This window comes from Hyperolius riggenbachi, chromosome 2 (assembly GCF_040937935.1).
Source record: "Hyperolius riggenbachi isolate aHypRig1 chromosome 2, aHypRig1.pri, whole genome shotgun sequence".
NCBI lineage: Eukaryota > Metazoa > Chordata > Amphibia > Anura > Hyperoliidae > Hyperolius > Hyperolius riggenbachi.
In genome coordinates, this window is record NC_090647.1 from 152,546,480 (window position 1) to 152,559,998 (window position 13,519).

The following is a 13,519-nucleotide window of genomic DNA, read 5'->3' on the forward strand; positions in this document are numbered from 1 at the left end:
CACAAAACACATTATACTACTTCTCCCGAGTACGGCAATACCACATGTGTGGCACTTTTTTGCACCCTAACTGCGCTAAAGGGCCCAAAGTCCAATGAGTACCTTTAGGATTTCACAGGTCATTTTGCGACATTTGGTTTCAAGACTACTCCTCACGGTTTAGGGCCCCTAGAATGCCAGGGCAGTATAGGAACCCCACAAATCACCCCATTTTAGAAAGAAGACACCCCAAGGTATTCCGTTAGGAGTATGGTGAGTTCATAGAAGATTTTATTTTTTGTCACAAGTTAGCGGAACATGACACTTTGTGGAAAAAAACAATTAAAATCAATTTCTGCTAACTTGTGACAAAAAAATAAAATCTTCTATGAATTCCCCATACTCCTAACTGAATACCTTGGGGTGTCTTCTTTCTAAAATGGGGTCATTTGTGGGGTTCCTATACTGCCCTGGCATTTTAGGGGCCCTAAACCGTGAGGAGTAGTCTGGAAATCAAATTCCGCAAAATTACCTGTGAAATCCTAAAGGTACTCATTGGACTTTGGGCCCTTTAGCGCAGTTAGGGTGCAAAAAAGTGCCACACATGTGGTATCGCCGTACTCGGGAGAAGTAGTACAATGTGTTTTGGGGTGTATTTTTACACATACCCATGCTGGGTGGGAGAAATAACTCTGTAAATGGACAATTGTGTGTAAAAAAATCAAAAGATTGTCATTTACAGAGGTATTTCTCCCACCCAGCATAGGTATGTGTAAAAATACACCCCAAAACACATTATACTACTTCTCCCGAGTACGGCGATACCACATGTGTGGCACTTTTTTGCACCCTAACTGCGCTAAGGGGCCCAGAGTCCAATGAGTACCTTTAGGCTTTACAGGGGTGCTCAAAATTTAGCACCCCGCCCACTTGCCAGGACAGTTAACAAACCCCACAAATGACCCCATTTTGGAAAGAATACACGCTAAGGTATTCCATGAGGGCCATGGTGAGTTCATAGAAAATTTTATTTTTTGTCACAAGTTAGCGGAAAATGACATTTTGTGAAAAAAAAAAAAAAAACACAAAACCACAATTTCTGCTAACTTGTGACAAAAAATAAAACATTCTATGAACTCACCATGCACCTCACGGAATACTTTGGGGTGTCCTCTTTCCAAAATGGCATCATTCGTGGGGTCTGTCCTGGCATTTTAGGGTCTCTGCAATCATTACATGTATGGCCAGTATTAGGAGTTTCTGCTATACTCCTTATATTGGGCATAAGGGTAATGCACTGTGGGCTGAAAGGAAAAATGAACGTCAAACAATCAATCAATGTGGATGCCAAAAAATTTTGAAAAAAAAAAAAGAGGAGGAAGGCGTCTGCCAGGACATAGGAGCTGCCGCCCCAAAAATCCAAACCCACCAGCTCGTATGCCCTGGCAAACCTGATTTATCCATTCACACTGATCGATGTGGATGAACAAATCATTGCCAGAGTTCTTTTTTGATACAAAGTGTTTGCCAAAGCATATGAATCCCCAACACCACTCCTCGGCCCATATGCCTCGGCAAACGTATCTTTTTGACTGCGGAGGAGAAATCTCGTCCTGCAGCGCTACATGCACCGACTTGTGTGTAAGCTGACAGACGCGCAATGTTCTGTCAGGATGCACCATCAGTGCTGCAGCTGATTGGTCGGTCTGGATAGAAAAAAAGACAAAACAATACAAAAAGGAGGGGAAGGCGTCTGCCAGGACATAGGAGCTGCCGCCCCAAAAATCCAAACCCACCAGCTCGTATGCCCTGGCAAACCTGATTTATCCATTCACACCGATCGATGTGGATGAACAAATCATTGCCAGAGTTCTTTTTTGATACAAAGTGTTTGCCAAAGCATATGAATCCCCAACACCACCCCTCGGCCCATATGCCTCGGCAAACGTATCTTTTTGACTGCGGAGGAGAAATCTCGTCCTGCAGCGCTACATGCACCGACTTGTGTGTAAGCTGACAGACGCGCAATGTTCTGTCAGGATGCACCATCAGTGCTGCAGCTGATTGGTCGGTCTGGATAGAAAAAAAGACAAAACAATACAAAAAGGAGGGGAAGGCGTCTGCCAGGACATAGGAGCTGCCGCCCCAAAAATCCAAACCCACCAGCTCGTATGCCCTGGCAAACCTGATTTATCCATTCACACCGATCGATGTGGATGAACAAATCATTGCCAGAGTTCTTTTTTGATACAAAGTGTTTGCCAAAGCATATGAATCCCCAACACCACTCCTCGGCCCATATGCCTCGGCAAACGTATCTTTTTGACTGCGGAGGAGAAATCTCGTCCTGCAGCGCTGCATGCACCGACTTGTGTGTAAGCTGACAGACGCGCAACGTTCTGTCAGGATGCACCATCAGTACTGCAGCTGGTTAGTCGTTCGCTCGGTCCACCTGGAAGGTTATTGGATGGAAAAAGAGAAAAAAAAACCCAAAAAACAAGCAAGCAGCAAAGCAATTACTTCATTAACATTAATAACCTTTGAACTTTTTTAATAAAAAACTTAACATTGCAAACCAAACATTAACTTCTTTGCTTACCTGTTTTTTGTTTTTTTTTAACTTACCTCCCGAGGACAAACCTCTCCTCCCCCATGGAACAATGTGCGAAGTGCAAATCGCACAGAGTTGTGGCGAAATACATTCCGCAATTTGTCCCAAGTGAAAGGAGAGGTTTCTGGCAGCCCTGTGTATTAGGGTCTCTGGAAACCCGATGTTTGGTTTCACACTGCATATTGACATATCCGGTGGGTCGAGCCCGCCGCACCGTATCGTCCAAAACAGACCTTCAGGCAATACCACAAGAGTAGCATTCGGCCTAGTAATGAACTGCGTCGCCATAGACTAACATGACTTCCGCGCCGATCGATATTGCCACAGAAGCCACGCAGTAACGTAGGCATGCACTAGCGTTAAGTCAAGCACTTCCGGCGTAGGGGGGGACCGCAAAGTGTGACTTTTGCTAGGCATTTTGCCCTAACGCATCGCAGCAGTGTGAAATAGCACTGAGAGACCCTTGTGTGCCTACCGCTGTGTGTGGAGTTCCCTATTCTCTAATAGTGTACCTGCTCGTGGTACCTCTCAAAACACTCCCCTAGGCATAGGCCAGGCTGGTCAGGACAGGTGGGACAATAAACAGTGGTGTCACGCCTTATTCCAGCCCTGCTGCAGACACGACAGCGTTTTCTTCGGATTCGTTGACCTGGGGTAGTCGGAATTGGATAGGCGTAATGCCTTCCATGTAGCCGGCTAGTTGCATCTTGGGGTTGGGCCACGGCACCTCCTGGATACAGGAGTTCCATCACGATCTGTTTATTAAATTGAATAAACGAGCCAGTTCTCCCAGCCTTACTGTAGAGAACAAAGCTGTTGTAAATTGCCAATTGAATGAGGTAAAAAGACACTTTTTTATACCAGCGTCTTGTTTTTCGAGCAACTAAATAGGGCGCTAACCTCTGGTCATTGAAGTCCACCCCTCCCATGTTAGTATTATACTCGTGGGCGACAAGGGGTTTTTCAATGACCTTAGTTCGCCGTTGAATTTCAACTGTCGTGTCTGCGTGAATGGTGGACAGGAAGTAAACCTCCCTCTTGTCCTTCCATTTCACCGCGAGCAGGTCGTCAGCACACAAGGCGGCCCTCTGCCCCCGTTGAAGTTTGGTGGTAATGAGCCGTTGGGGGAAGCCCCGGCGACTAGGCCGCACGGTGCCACAGCATCGGATTTTTTCTATTTTTAAGTGCTGAAAGAGGGCCACACTTGTGTAATAATTGTCCACAAAAAGATGGTACCCCTTCTGGAACAAGGGTGACACCAAGTCCCACACAACCTTTCCACTGCTCCCCAGGTAGTCAGGGCATCCGACCGGCTCCAATTTTGAGTCTTTTCCCTCATAGACCCTAAAATAAGATGTATAGCCTGTGGCCCTTTCACAGAGCTTATACAGTTTCACCCCATACCGGGCGCGCTTGTTTGGGATGTACTGTTTGATGCGAAGGCGCCCGGTAAAGCGTATGAGGGACTCGTCTACGCAGATGTCCTGGTCAGGGGTATAAGCATCTGCAAATCTGGATGACAGGTGGTCTATGAGGGGTCGAATTTTGTGGAGCCGGTCAAAAGCAGGGTGGTCACTTCGATGACAGGTTTCGTTGTCATTGAAGTGCAGGAAGCTCAGGATGTTCTCAAATCGTGTCCTGGACATGGCAGCAGAGTACAGGGGAACATGATGTGCTGGGTCCGTAGACCAATAAGACCGCAACACATTCTGCTTTACTAGTCCCGTGTGAAGGATAAGGCCCAAAAAAATTTTCATTTCGGAAACTTGGACTGGTTTCCACCGAAAAGGCTGGGCAAGGTACTTTTCTGGATTGGCGGTTATATATTGTGTGGCCTTACGGTTGGTCTCTGCCACAATTAAGTCCAAGAGATCCTGGGTGAAGAACAGATAGAAAAAGTCTAGGGCCGATCCTAGATTATCTGTCTCCACCTGGACTCCAGACTGGGCGGTGAAAGGGGGAAGTACGGGTGCGGCGGAATCAGGGGATTGCCAATTTGGGTTTGCCAGCACCTCTGGTAAATTAGGGGTAGTACGGGCCCGTCTTCTTGGTGGCTGCGACTGGGATCTTACTGCACGTGCCACCGAACCAGTTTCAACTTCCATGCTGGTGCTCGCCACTTCACCAGGGTCTACGGAAGTACTGGTGCTAGGTCCAGGAGATGTTGTGCTGCTGGTGCCTGCCCCACTATGAAATCTCAGACCAGCACGAACACCACTCTGCTGCCCTTGAGGCTGATCCTGCGCCACCTGCGGTCCAACAACATGGGGTGTGGTACGCCTGGCTTTAGCCGGGACCTCAACCTCGTCATCACTATCGGTCAGTGAGCCACTGCTCAATTCAGGTTCAAACTCTGACCCGGAAGATTCGTCGAATGAGGCGTCCCAATCGTCCTCATCCGACTGGGCCATGTACCTGAGAACCTCATCATCGGAATACCCCTTTCTTGCCATGGTGGGCTGCTAAATTTAGGGGGTATTCCTCTGAGACTACGCAGAAAAAAGAGCACCTACCTAGCAAAAGGGAGTATTTGAGAGGTAGAAAGCTGTGCTCACTGAGTTTTGATAAAAAAAATAAATCAAAACTGAGGTTTACAGTGCCACAGCTATTGTACAGTGTTTTTTGCAGTGATCAGAAAAAAAATTCTGTCACTGCGGTGGGGCGGGCTGAACGCAAGTGCAGGCGAACGATCAGGCCTGATCGGGCAAACACTGCGTTTTTTTTTGTGGATCCTAGTGACCCTAATAGATCTGACTGCGATCAGTAATGATCACTTACAGATACTATATAGTACCAATGTTGATTAGCGACAGTGATGACGCTAATTAGTGACTGTGGTGCAGTGGGCTGAGCACTAACTGACACTTACAAAGGGGCCTAGCTAACTGGCCTAACTGCTAACACTAGTGATACTAAAAAAGTGACAGTTTTCACTGTTTTTAGATCACTTGGATAGTGACAGGGGGGTGGTGGCGAGTGGGGAATCGGAGGCAATCAGAAACAATCACAGGACAATCAAAGGCAATCACAGGGCAATCGCAGGCCAATCACAGGGCACTCAATTCCCGGGACAATCAAAGTCAATCACAGGGCAATCAAACCAATCACGACACAATCAAAGCCGATCACAGGCCAATCAAAGCAAATCACAGGCCAATCACAGGCCAATCACAGGGCAATCAAACCAATCACGACACAATCAAAGCCGATCACAGGCCAATCACAGGGCAATCAAAGCCGATCACGGGACAATCAAAGCCGATCACGGGACAATCAAAGCCGATCACGGGACAATCAAAGACGATCACAGGCCAATCACAGGGCAATCACGGGACAATCAAAAAAATCACGGGACAATCAAATACAATTACAGCACAATGAAATTGAATGTCAGCACAATGAAATTGAATGTCAGCACAATCAAATACAATTGCAGCACAATCAAATACAATGCACTGGGAAGGTGATTGGGGGGGGGGGGGGCTGAGGGCGATCTAAGGGTGTGGGGGGTTGATTAGGTGCCCGCACGGGGCAGACTGGGTCCTGATCTGGTGGGTGGCAGACACAGGGGGTGACGATAGGAGATCAGTGAGGGATTACAGGGGAGAATAGATGTAAACAATGCACTGGGGAGGTTATCAGGAGGGGGGGGTCTGAGGGCAATCTGAGGGTCTGGGTGGGTGATCAGGTGCCCCCAAGGGACAGTTTAGGGTCTGCGCTGATGGGTGGTGGTGACAAGGGGTGATAGACAGGTGATAGATGGGTGATAGACAGGTGATCAGTGGGTAAGGCAGCTATATAGCTGTATACACTATACAGGGGGGTGGTCTGGGAGGGGGGTCTGGGGGGGATCTGAGGGTAGGGGGGGTGATCAGGGGACCCTAGGGGGCAGTTAGGGACCTAACCTAGGGGATAGCGTCCCTAGATAGTGACAGGGAGTGATTGATGGGTTTTATGGGGGTGCTTGGGTGCAAAATGTGGTGTGCTGGGGTGAGCAGGGGGGGTTCTGAGGGCTGGGGTGGGCGATCGGGTGGTCTGTGTGGGTAAAAACGGGTGTTGATATGCTCACAGTAAGGGCTGCCGTCCTCTCTGATGGTCGCACGACGAGTGACCATCAGCGGAGGAGGCAGCCAGTATAATACACTTTGTTACAATAACAAAGTGTATTATACTCCTCTGATTGGCCGGATCGCCGCATTTGAAACCCGCCGGCGCTGCTAATTGGCCGGCGGGTTTCCGTGCAGAGTGGGCGGAGCCTATTGCCGGCGGCGATCGCGTCATTGATGACGCGATCGCCGCACAGCCACCGCTGATGCCGCCCCCGCCGATGGGCGTATTGCGGTCGTTTGGGCCCGGACTTTGCCGCCGCCCATCGGCTGGGGGCGGTCGTTATGTGGTTAATATCTTTAAACGTGCCCTCAAAACTTTTTTTTTTTTTTCCCCTTCAAGTATGCTCTCTACTTTAGGCCAGTTCACCTTTGACCTCTGGCTAATTTATACTTCCTCCCAGATAACCTAAAACATACTGCCTCTAGGTATGAATATTGTACACTACCCCACCTCTTATTCCCACCTATTTCTTTAGATTGTAAGCTCACAAGGGCAGGGCTCTCTCACCTTTTTGTGTTTTGGATTTTGTTACACATTTATTCATATTAATTACCATATATATCACTGTTCTTACCAATTCTGTACTTTGTACCGATTCTGTATTTTGTACCAACTCTGTATTTTGTATACTGGTGTATACTAGTGTCAGTTTAATTTTGCACCCCATGTTTGTTTTTTACTTTTGTACAGCACCACGGAATATGTTGGCGCTTTATAAATAACGCGTGTGGTGTCCAGTAGCGCACAGCTCAGAGCACATTGTTTTGATGGAACACAATGCTCTGCAGAGGCAATGCATAGATGTGAATTCACCCATTGTGGGACCATTGCAGTGCATTGCTGTGCAATTGTAACTAGCATTATAATCACCACATTGTGTGAATGCACCAGTGTTGGCCTCAGTGCTGTGAGAAAACACTGTGTGTGGACGCGCTCTCATACACGTTCAGGTAGATGTTTTTATTTTTCTTTCTATATCATGTATATCATTTCCACTTTTCCGAGTGAGAGAATGAAGTTCTCTATTTATTGATGTTGCTGTATAATGATGTGATTTGTACATTTGATCCTCTCTGTAGGAGACTTTGCCATTTCCAGGCTGTATAAATGTTTTCCTAGTTTCATGTAAGCAGAAGTAATGGGTAGCGCTTGGATGCCCATTCACGTGTGTTTACTTAGTATGCGCACACACTGTGAGGCACATGGATTCCAAGCCAAGGTGCAGTGGGATTGGCAGATTCCAGATGTACAGCTGAGACCCCACATGTCTGTATGTAACGATGAATCTTCCAGCTCAGTCGGAGGTATGGAAGGAGGAGGGGTATATATTGCCTTACATAACCCATGCACAGCTGCTGTATAGGAGCACAATGGCTTGTATGAATCAGGCCGCAGGGCGAGAGGAGAGGTGAAGGCTCCGTCCTCCACTGGCTTGTGCTGCTACACACTGCCCACAAAATGGACGTCTCATTGCTTGGCTAGTTAATTCTTCAGATAGCCATCTGAGGGGAATGTTGCATGCCAGTCTTATTCATCGTGCTGATGTGTATAGTCCCTTTTTATTTAAAAAGAAAAAAAAAATCTGCCCTTAGTAAAAAAAAAAAATTTAAAAAAAGAAATAATTTTGAACCCAGTTTATTGCTGAGTGGATGTGAAGGCAAGCAGTCATGGAGATGTAATGCGTGGATGAAATGCAATGACCAGAATCCAGAAGTTTTCTACGCTCGTGCTTTTGCCAGGGAACTGGTTGGTGTACAAAGCTGTTAATGTCAAGAGGGATAACTGCAGCCGTTCATTATCTTCAGTGATGGTTTAGTGATGTCCCTAGGCAGCAATCCGAGTACCTGTCCTAGATCCAGCAGTGTACAGTGTATAATGAGAGGTGGAAGGAACGCTTGCTGGATTAATTACACTTAGTATCGCGCAGGACACGTGAATGCAGTGGGCACCTTCTGATTGTTCATATGTCGTGGAAGGAACAGCAGCACCTTTGGTTGTAGATACGATTACTGTATGTATTCTGTGCAGTAATGTGCTGCATGCTGACCCAGATAAATCACATCATTATTGGTCAGTCTTTTGTAGATGGTTTTCCCAGTTTTGTTTGACATCTGAAGTGAAGGGTTGTATTACCATGTTTACAATACATTGAGGTAAACTGATACACCCAGGTGCAGAAAGAAGAGGTCTCTGTTGTACTCTCTGGTAAAGCTATGCTACCTTCTATTCTGTTTTTGTTTGTAGATGTGGGAAGACCTGCCAATACTGATCTTTGTATATGAGAAGGTAAAGGCAGAAGATCAATTTGTACTTTCCCTAAACCCTTGATGTTTCGATGAGAGGGTTGTACGGATTCCAAAGCTTGCCTATTTTTCAGGGCCTGTACACATTGGCTGCATTGTGTTTTTTTTTTTTTTATATAAACTCATGCGTTTTTTCTTTTTCAATCGTAAAGTATTTTTAAAAATGTTGTAAATTGTGGTGACTCTATACAGTGGTGCAAAGCCAGTGACTGCAGCGATTTTTGAGTGTTGCATTTGAAAAATTGTATACAAAAATGCGATGCTATTGTATTGCTTTGTTTTCCAAGGTAACATCCCAGGAGACCTTGCAACTTCCTGTTGAAAGATGTTTAACCAACCACAAGGATAATGCAAACGCATTGAAAAACACAATCACAAATGCCAATGCATAGCAAAAATGCAAACATAAAATCGCACCGTATCCAATTTCAAAATCTCATTGTGCTTGTGCTTAGTATGAATGATGCTGCCTAGTGTGTTCCTAGCCTCAGAGTTCAGCAGTCAAGGAGGTCCATTCTGTGCATCTATCTATCTATCTATCTATCTATCTATCTATCTATCTATCTATCTATCTATCTATCTATCTATCTGAGCCAGAGGAACACTGTGTGTTTGGCATGCCACTCCATTGTTTGGCTTTGGATGTATGCCATCCATTAAATAACTGGTAGGGCATCTACTCTCCAGAAGAATAAGCAGTGCAGCATTGTAGAGCAGGGGACACATTTGCAACAGACGTGTCAATGGATATATGCAAAAGTATCAATCCTTTGTACTTGTCCATTGTGAGTCCAGTGTCTGCTGCTTCTGCTCATGTGATCCCAATTTTAAAACCGTATTTTAAAATGCAGAAGCCTCATTCCACACACAAAATAACAGCCACCTCAGCACTCTGATTATCCAGCTATTACAGGGAGTATACAAGGCTATACCAGGAGATGGGCTTTAACTGTATCTTTCGACATCCCTCAATTGGTTGACATCCTGTCCAATACAATCGCATGTTGGGGTATCGATATCTAGCAGAATTGATCATAGTGATTGAATCTGCTGGGAATCGTATGGGCACCTTAACTGTCCCAGACTTTCAATCTTAGAACTATAAATCCTATATTCTTATTTTTCAGCAGAGATGCCTATTTGGCAAGTGCTCCATGAACCACTTCTGATCTAAGGCGCTATTCAAGATTTCCTTTTTAGGGTAATTATGCTAAGCAATCAACACAATAATGGCCACCATAAAAAAAGCAGATTGCCGATTTATAAATATGGCAATCCTAAATGGCAAGTGTGCTAAAGAAAATATCAGGAGGGGTGATCTGTTAATAAATCATACCTTCTTTAGATATAGTCCCCTTGTGGCTGGTGCACACCATGCAAATTCCCGTCAGATCGCCGGGTAAAATCCATAATTTTTGACAGGTCTGATCAGGTTTCCGATCAATTTTCTGGTCACTTCAGTTCAAAATCGATTTTGAAAATTGTTTGGACCTGTTGGAAATTCGACCATGCGATCTGACAGGAAATTGCATGGTGTGCACCAGGCGTTATGTTAGGTTTCATTTGAAAAGGGATTTTTTTCCATAGGAAAAGAGACCGGTTTCATGTTATGGCGACTATAGGTCTGAATGAAGTTTGAAAAGATCATGACAGGAATTCATGCACAGGCCCTGACCTTGACCAAGAAAACTCTTCCTCATGTGGCCCTGCCCACCCCCCTCTTTATGTGACAGAAGGGAGAGCAGTTGCTATTATCTGGCTGGGATAAGGGTTGTCCCTCTGGGGGAGTGCAGGCTGCAGAGCATGTGTGTATGTATATGATGTGGTCCTCTTTACATCATACTACAGGCGGAAGGGGGACTGGCGCTACAGGCCAGGATGAGCACACACGGAGCCTGACAGGGATCCAGCCTTGCCCCCCCCCCCCCCCCCCCCTCCTTCCACCACATCCCTCAGCCCCCTCCCTTCTTCCCCGCTGCGCCTGTGCTAGCTAACAATGCAGCACAATAACCAAGGCAGCCGGCTCTCAAAGAGCTTGCATGAAGTGAAAGCAAAGAAGGCAGCAGGCGAGAGGTGAGTTGGCTATGTTAGTTCAGCTTGTTTGTTTGCTTTGGGTGCTCTAACACGATTGTACGGTTAGATTTCCAGAATATACATCCGTGGCTTCATTGTATTAGCACAAGTCTTCCTGTCTGCCGGATAGTCTCAGCTGTCCACAGAGGCTGCTCCAGCAACTTGTATATGGTATATGTTGGTAGTGCTTTTCTGTAGCAGGACTGTGGCATTCTTATTTGTACCATGTGATGAGACCGCATTGATGGGGGATTCCCAAAACATAGATTACCAATGGTGAACATTGCAGAGTTTTCTAAGCATGCTCTGTGTTGGGTTGATAAGATAACTGCAGCAGGAAACTAGGGGTTACTAGTGACCGTCTTGTTCCAAGTTTGAGATCTCACCGCATCTGCAGCTTTTGTGACCTGTCTTGCCTGTAGGACTTTGCAAAGCGTTTTGTCCTGTGCATTGAATTAGTAGAGGTCTACATTTCTATTTTTTAATCTAATTTCTGCAGAAATGGGAAGTGATCACAGCTGGCCTTGGTTCATTTGACAGGAATTAGTTTTTGTGTACTTCTGCAGTGTTTTACTCTAGTAAATTTGTACCTATTTCACAAGTACCAGTAGTGGCAGAGGGTGCCATACTGGCTACGTTGCAGCAATGCTAGGACTAGGACCTGTTTTGAATGGGATACTGGCTTGATGTAATATTACCAGAGTAATGCTGAGCCACTTAGATGATTTAATCCTATCGCATTTGTGTTACCAGAGGCTATGATTCATCTCAGACTTACAAAATACTAGAAAAGGAACCAGCTTCTTTATCTTGTCCTCATTTTTTTCTGTGATAACAGCAAAAGCTGCTAGCACGTCATAAATGCCTAAGTGGTGGGTTTCATGGGCTGTTGGCCTTCCAGTGAAGCTTAGCAATTTTACCCAAGCTGTGATGTGCACTCCCCACTGCCAACTAGTGCATAGGCAATTGCTGGCTCTGGGTCGGAGGTGTGCATTTGGATTCTGCATATTATGAGGCCACAGCTTTCATGCTGTAGAGATAACAAGAGGGACAAGGGCAGTAGATGTATTTTTTGAGGTCAACTCCGGGTTCGTTTTCTCACTGAGTACCACCCTGTGCAGTCATAGTAGTCTCATGCAGTAACCCTTGACTATATGGCTGTTCTTATGAGTTTGTAGTGTCTAGCGTTTGTGTGTTTGTCCAGTAATCAGCTGAAACTAGAGTCAACCACACAGATCAGGAAGGAGCGCAGCTACCTAGTAACATCAAATACCCTGCTAACGATCATTTTAGTTTATTCAGGGCTCAATGTAGCCTTGAGTGATTGGAAGTTCAGGGATGAAAACTGTCAGAATGGGCAACAGCAATGTGATGTCCTGGGAACTAAAGCTAGTCAGCCAGATGCTCATTTTTGCATACAACTTGCATTAAGATTGTATGCAAGTCAGAAACCTTAACACCCCATGGATTATCCCCAGTGGGAACCCATAGTGCAGAGTTGGCCAAATCTCAGCAGGCAGACAGCCAGTGGCACCTCACTTCTGGGTATCGGTTTGCTGTTAGCGTAGCTGGCTACTAAGCAAAATTCTTGGGTGTGTGTGGTGTGTGTCCTCTGGACTGTTGGAAAGTTGTAAACTGCATCTCCTGAAGTCTTTGCAGAATGTCTGGAGGATATCTCTCTCTCTCTCTCTCTCTCTCTCTCCTGCGTGCTCTTACTCTCTCTCTCGCTCACTGTGCCATGGATGAGCAGCGAGGCAGAGTCTAGCAGTGCTTGGCAACAAGGATCAGGTGTGCCCTTGCGTTCTCTCTGGCTTGGCAATAGGGCATGCTGCAGAAGGTCACCCACTCTCTGCCTTGCACGTTCTCTGGAGTTTGTCTGCGTTACCTTATGTCAGCAGTATCCCAGTGGCACAATGAACGCAGCATTTTCTGATTAACACAGCCCTTCAGACTACTCTTTCCGGAGGAACCTTGTCCCAGCTGATCCATTCTGAGACACTTGTAGCAGAGTAAGTGTGTTTTAGTGATGTGAGCGCATAGGAAGGTATAGCTGTTTTAGAATTCTTGGCTGCAGACTGAGATGAGAAGGGTTAACGCAAAATAGAGAACTGTGGTCTGTGTGCAGTTTTGCATTGGCTAAGGTCTGTGTTCTATTAGTAGATTGCACATCTGTCGCAATGCTCTGCAAATCGGCAACAGTGATTTAATGTGTAAGTGCCTAAGCAATTTGGTGATTATGATTATGCCAGCAGTAATGGTGTCAGTGTAGCACTGCACATTCTGATTTTCTGCATTGCTAAGGTTTGCAGAGTCACACTCTGTGCAATTAACCACATAAAAGCATCCCTGTGCTGGGCAGTGCAGTGAATGATTTAGTATCTCTAGCACTACTGCAATGGTTACATTTTGTCTTATAACATCTACATCTTATGATACTTTTTTA

At 45.9% G+C, this 13,519-nt stretch overlaps 1 protein-coding gene across 2 annotated transcripts in view; it reads left to right on the forward strand.

Moving 5' to 3' along the window:
- Positions 1–13,519, forward strand: part of NCKAP5L (NCK associated protein 5 like) — a 134,339-nt gene that overhangs the window by 51,723 nt on the left and 69,097 nt on the right. The window contains exon 1 of one of the 2 annotated variants that reach the window (XM_068267703.1): positions 10,993–11,076. The exons of the other annotated variant lie outside the window; for it this stretch is intronic. The gene's annotated coding sequence lies outside the window, so the exon portion shown is untranslated. Of the gene's footprint in view, positions 1–10,992; positions 11,077–13,519 lie in introns of those variants that run through there. 2 annotated transcript variants of the gene reach the window in all.